This window comes from Sceloporus undulatus, chromosome 3 (genome assembly GCF_019175285.1).
Source record: "Sceloporus undulatus isolate JIND9_A2432 ecotype Alabama chromosome 3, SceUnd_v1.1, whole genome shotgun sequence".
Taxonomy (NCBI): Eukaryota; Metazoa; Chordata; class Lepidosauria; order Squamata; family Phrynosomatidae; genus Sceloporus; species Sceloporus undulatus.
Genome location: NC_056524.1, coordinates 42,567,924 through 42,574,810, shown reverse-complemented (window position 1 = coordinate 42,574,810; position 6,887 = coordinate 42,567,924).

Sequence of the window (6,887 nt, the reverse complement as noted above, 5' to 3'; positions counted from 1 at the left end):
AGGAGGCAGGGCGCCAGGACAAACGCAAGGCCTTCTGCCACCGTTTCCACGGAGAGAGGATCAAACAGCGCATGCGCGGGAGGAAAGCTCTCCTGCGCAGCCCTGTCCATACACTGCAGCAATAAGTTCCCAGGATTCCCTTGCGCTGAGTTAAAGCGGTCCCAAACCAGGCTATTTCTGCAGTTCAGATGTAGCCCTAGTAGGTTCAAAACACACTGCAGAAATAATGCAGTTTGAGACCGCTTTAATTGCCCTGGCTCAGTGTTAGGGAATCCTGGGAATTGTAGTTTATTGTGGCACCAGAGCTCTCTCAGACAGAAGGCTAAATGCCTCACAAAACTACAGTTCCCAGGATTCCCTAGCATTGAGCCAGGGCAGCTAAAGCAGCCTCAAAGTTGGTTATTTCTGTAGTGTGTTTTGGCACCTAGGCCCAAAACACACTACAGAATTAATCCAGTCTGAGACCGCTTTAACTGCCCTGGGCTCAATGCTAGGGAATCCTGGGAATTGTAGTTTGTTGTGGTGGCAATGCCATCTGACAGAGAAGGCTCAATGGCTCACAAAACTACAGCTCCCAGGATTCCTGGGCAGTTAATTAAAGCAGTCTCAAACTGGATCATTATTTCTGCAGTGTTTTGACCCTTAGTGTTGCTCTAAGGCAGTACTTCTCAAATATTGGGACGGGCTCCGTAAAGGGGGGCGCGAGGCTCAGGATAGAGTGTTATGCAGAGGTGTACTTATAACCATTTTATAGACAAATGATACTATTTACAGTCGTGTGGAGGGCGCAAAATGTTTTCTTCTTCCTAGGGGGGGCATGACAGAAAATAATTGAGAAGCACTGCTCTAAGGGATGGAAGGAATGAGGAGGAGATAGTTGTTTTAGACCACATTTATATTGTGACATAACGGCACCAAAACAAAAGCCACTTTCCTGACAGGGTTGCCTGGTTGTAAACCAAATGAAGTTTTACACAAACACTGCTTTTTAAAAAAAAATGATTGGTGGTTGCGTGTTTTCAAGTCATTTCTGACTTGTGGCAGCCCTAACGCAGGTTTCTCCAAAGGGGCTTTTTATTGCCATCCTCTGAGGCTGAGAGAGTGTGACTTTGCCAAGGTCACCCAGTTGGTTTCCATGGCCCAACAAGGATTCGAACCCTGGTCTCCAGAATCCTAACCTAGACTTATACATGAGTATATACAGTATACATGGTCGACTTATAGTCGAGTATATACGGTATTTTAACATGAACATGTTTTTATTTTTATGATACTTATTTGTATCTCACTTTTCTCCCAATTTGGGACTCAAATCTTAAATTGGATCGGATGCCTCCAGAAGCAAGTATCACTCCCAGTAGTGCTATTTTTTCACCAGAGAAAGGCTACTGGTGCTTCTAGTAAACTTACAGAAGTGCTATTAGCCTCTGTAGATGATGTGCAGGCATGTGGAAATGGAAAAAACACGTGCAGGAGTGGTTGGCTTTTGCCAACGGTTGCGATTTTGATAGTGATGGAGTACAAAAATAAGGAAGCAACTCATCTTATACAACCCTGATCCATGCTTTCATTTAAATATGAAATTAAGAACTGCAAATAATTAACTAGAAACTAAGAACCACCTACTGCCTGTGGCTGGTATCAAGTGACAGCATTGCTAAGCACCTGCTGACATGAAAGTAAACACATCACCACTAGTAATGAAATATATTATTTTGATTTATTTTTATATATCTAGGATGTGATATATGAAACAACTTCAGACTGAAATAGCTGTTGGGTAAAATGTAACTTCAATGCAACTAGGCTGAAATTAGATGCGTCAAGCTGAAAATAACTAAGGCCAAGCTCATGTTTAGAGGGCAACTCACATTACCTCCTACATTTCAGTGCTCAAGACTAGCATAGAAGATGGGAATAAAGTGCTGCCTCAACTGAACAAGCACCTGATGCAAAATATTTGGAAACGTCAGTGTAGCTAACATTATTTTTTTATATACTTTCTTTTTATTAGAATTAGGAACATATTTAAATTTTTACATAATTTAAAAAACCCAACATTTGTTTCCATTTCAGTTTCATTGTTATATTTTCCAAACCTAGTCATTTACTTAACTAAATCCATATAAGAAAACAATAGCTGATTGGTTTAGCTATGGTTTGGAGGATGTGATCTGTATGAAAAGTGAAAGATAGAACATGTTAAAACAATAACAGTTACCAATAAACTTGTACTATGTTTATTTTTCTGATGTGGTTCATTTGTTTGAATAGTTATTTTTATATTGTTATTATTTGAGGTTGACCTATATTTGTGATCTTAAACTTCCTTTCACCTTTCTGGTTTGTGAGACTTGTTTCTTTACCTACTTCTGTTTCATGTCAATTTGTTTTGTGTAACTTCAGTTTACACTGGTTTTTTTAATTGATTTCATTTATCTACCATTGTCTGCTTTTCATGCGCATTGTTGTTTCCTTTGTCAGCTCCATTTGTTCCTGCAGTATTCTAAGGTTATACTCCATTCCTTTTCTGTTGTTTCTGATGATTTCCTGTTTAGCCAACAGGTCAGTTTGTCCACTTGTATTATATTAATCAGCTTTATTAGCCATTCGTCCATAGTTCAGATGTTATTTGTTCTTCATTCTGGGCTAGGAGTATTCTGGCCTCTGAGATGTTATACGATATTTCTTTCCAATGTCTTTTGCCAGTTTAATTTGGTATTTTGTTTGTCATATTTAACAGATATATTTCTAGTTCCATCTGATAATTGACTTGCAATAGTTCACATATTGTTGCATGGATGTGTGTCCAAAAGTAGTTGCCAACATTTTGAAGAACAGCGGGTGGGCCCAGTCACCCAGGACCAGTTTTTCTCGAAGATGTCCCAAAATGAAATCTAGGATTGGGGAAGGCACATTTCTTTCCTTCAGAATATCCCCAAATGCTCTTTAGAAATGCAAGAAAGCCCCCAAAAATGCCCTCATGCTGCCTAGAAAATATTCGGGGTAATTTTGGGAAGGAAGCAGATGCAATGGAGGGAGGGGTATGACTCTCCAAGGTCTTCTGGGGGGGCTAATGTACTCCCAGCCTTCTATTGCCCACCCCTGGTATAGAGGACACTGGGGCAAAACTACAATCTTACAGACATACATGAATATGATTTACTCATGCTAGTATTCTATAGTGTTGCAAACAGTTGTGGGGAACACCTCTCAGATAGGAATCCACTTAACACCTTGGACCAACCTTGGAATTAAATGGGGAAGTGACAATCTAATATAAGGCTTTGTCATTTGTGTGTCCCACGTAGTAAGAAAACACAGTACAAGGGCAGTATACATCAACTGCTGCAGTCTGTCCTCAACCCCCAACAAGATTGCTCTTTTTCAGGACTCCGGGTAATTGAGCTACAAGGTGCATATACAGGACATTCTACCCTACATTTTTCTTTTTCGAATTCATACATTCTCTGGCTGTGAAACATGCTTGATCCTAACTGGCCTGCTTGTAGGGGTGTTTCAAAAATAGGTAAATTGTGGTGCATCTGCAAACTGCAATCTTCTCCCAAACACCCTCTGTGTCTCAGTGTCCCCAATATGCCTCCATTTCTATACCCATTTGATACCTGCCTTCATTATTTGAGGGCAAAATCCTTCATCTGACATCTCTCAAGTTTATCAATGTCTTTTCACTAGAGATGTAGTCCAGTGCTTAACCTGCTAGCAAAATCTGAGCTTGGTTGAAAGAAGCAAAAACTAGTTATCTTCTAAGAGACAGGTCTTTTTGTTACAAGACATATTATGGTAATGCCTTCATTAGGCTGACCGAAATGGCATAAAAAGAGTTGCTCTTAACCTCATTTTGAGAGAAAGTTGAATATAAATCAAATAAAAATTATCTGTGCAAGTTTTCAAAGTCAATGTTCTTCATCAGGCAAAGCTGTTATTTAAAAAAAGCATGCAGGGAAAAGGAAGAGAACGTAGGGCCTTTTTGGCTGGCGTAATAAAGATTATCGTAATATAGACTTTGGTATGAGCAACTCTTGAGAATTTCAAACTGTATCCATAACATTACACTGTCAATCAGAAAACAAGCTTGTAAGAATATCATAAAATACTTTTATTTGATAAAAAATAGTTTTATAACTTGGACAGAATACAGTTTTCTTTCCCACGATTTCTTGTTTGCACATTTTGTTTTTAGTGCTACAACAGATTTCTTGACAAACTTTTCTCAAAGTACTCCATTAATACATTACACCTTGATTCAATACAGCAATGCAAAAGACCCTGGAACCACTTCCAGGCTTACATTCAATAAACTGCATTATTATGGCATAGCCAGTTACACACAGTACAAGGCAGTTCTTAGGCAAGGAATACCTTCTGTTAACACAAATAAAGACCCAGATGTCAAACACAGAATCCCAAACAATTTTAAACAGATAAAGGGAGTTGATGTGCATCTTTTTTGTTATACAAATAGCAGCTGAGAAGAAACACAAGTAACATGGCACCAGGGAAAGAAGGCACACCAGCAAAAGTAATCTCTTTAAAGTTGCTATTTGCAGCTTGATAGAGACAACTTTGCTGAAATTATATCAGAGAAAGAAAAGGCTGAGCGTCCTCTCCCCACCTTCCATGGTCCTAGTTACATGGGCCTCCAAATAGCTTCTGCTTTAACAAAACAAAAGGTGAGTATACATAAACTGCATTCATACAGTCAACTTCTTGTCTAGTTTATCTGACAGTTGTTGTTATTGTTTAGAAGATATCTGGAATAAATTCATGTGGCTACTTGCCCTTCAACCTGAGACAACAGTAAATATGGAATGGAATGCGAGTCTTGTGACTAAAAAGGGTTAGCCTCCAATTATGTTGCACTTGAAAACCCACTGTCTGTTGGACCTCTTTACAAAACAGACCTCACTATAAATGCAGCTGCAAAAATCTTATGGTATGAAGAAAACTCTGAATTATGCAACAAAGGCTATTTCAATGAGCTTCATAGTACTGAATCTTTCCCTTGAAAGAGGTCAACATTTTAATTAAAATCCAGCTTCAAACTCCCTATAAGTTTGGGGGCAGTAGCACGCTTCTCATGTGTAGCAGAAGAATCACATGCATGATTGCCAGGCTCAGTCCTGCAAATCTAGCAATACAGCATGATTTCACATTCTCACATTTAAAAAATCTTAATAAAGGACAACACTAAGTGGTCAGGTATTGCATGACATTAGAAACAGGCCTTAAAATAGTGTCTTCACATAATATGCCAAAAATCCAGTTGTTAGTCCCAACAAAAGCAGGTCTAATAGAACTTAAAGAAATGTTGACTTACGTTTCCACACAGATATGGATTTACTCTAACTGAGCCTATGAACTAGACTTAGTAGATCTGTTCGTTTGATTGTTTTCCTTCTACACGGAAATAACGTCCTCATTAAAAATTACACACAGCACCCCTACAGACATGTACATTTTTCTGCATTTGCTTAAGCACATCTGTCCATGGTTTCTTAATCTGTTATCACAGCTCAACACAATACAGAATCATCACATGTGATGATCTAAATATTTTTTTTCAGGCCTACATGTGTAGGGGCAGATAACACTGTCCTTTTTCTTTCATTTATGAAAGTGTATGCAACTCTGGCATAGTTCCATTACATAGACAAATCTAAAATATTCTCAGCAATTATCCAAGGGACATTACTGCAGCTCTGAGGTAAGTCCTGATTATTATGGACTCCTTCAAGCCTCCTATTTTGCAAACAATGAAAAATAAACACAGGCCAAGTAGTTAGCTACGGAAGGGAAGTGGAGCAAAACATGTAACTGAGTAGCAGTTTCCCAGATACCTGCAAAACAAACCATGAAACAGCCTCTTGATATAAAATCATGCTCTACAACACAAGAATGGACAGAACCTGAAATGTTGTAAGCCCAAATCCAATTTTTTATTCCAATTAAAGCAGACTCACTGTATTAGAGGGAACTTGATTAAGACAACAGTTACATATGTTCCACTGATTGAATGACCTACTCTAGCTAGAGCTAAAAACTGGATTTAAGTCACAGTTGCTAGTCACATTTCCACTTACTAGAAACCCCTGTTCTGTATTTCCCTCAGAAAGACCCGTGCAATCTGCTTATCTCTAATAATTTATGTCAGTCAGATGTGACAAACCAGATATTTATCAGGGAAGTCAGAGAAAATACCCATGAGGACAAATGTCCATTCAATGTCGTCAAATGCCTTTGTCCACAACCTGAAAACATAACATTTGGGTAGAAATGGCAATCCAAGAGATTTCTAATAATTGAGTACATTGTGAGAGACAATATTGCTGTCAATTCATTCTCCTGCCCACTATGGAAGTCTACTGTTAAGAGTTTAATAAATACAGCAGCTTAAAAGATTGCTCTCTTTGGATGATCTGAATAAAGAATTGAAGGGAACATAAATTGTCTATATCTGCTCACAGTGACCCACCATGTCTATGAATTGAAAGGTATACATGGCATTTTTATGAGCTCAGCAGTCTATTTACTTAAATCTGACAGATAATGGCAATCACTAAAAGTTTGACCTTCAAAGCATTGGTGGGCAAAGTGCAGGTCTCCAGATGCTGTTGGACTAAAGCTCCCATAAGACTATCAACATAACCAGTGGTGAGGAATGCTGGGATTTATAGTCTAACAATGGCCTGTTACAGACTGCCAAAATAAAGCTGCTTCGGGTCTCTTTGGAGATATGCTGTTTAAATGATGCATGGGTCCTAAGAGTCTGGAGGTCGCACCAAAGCCACACTCCATTCCTAAGCACTGGAGGGCAGCTTTGGTGCAGCTTCCGGATTCTTAGGATGCATGCATCATTTAAACAG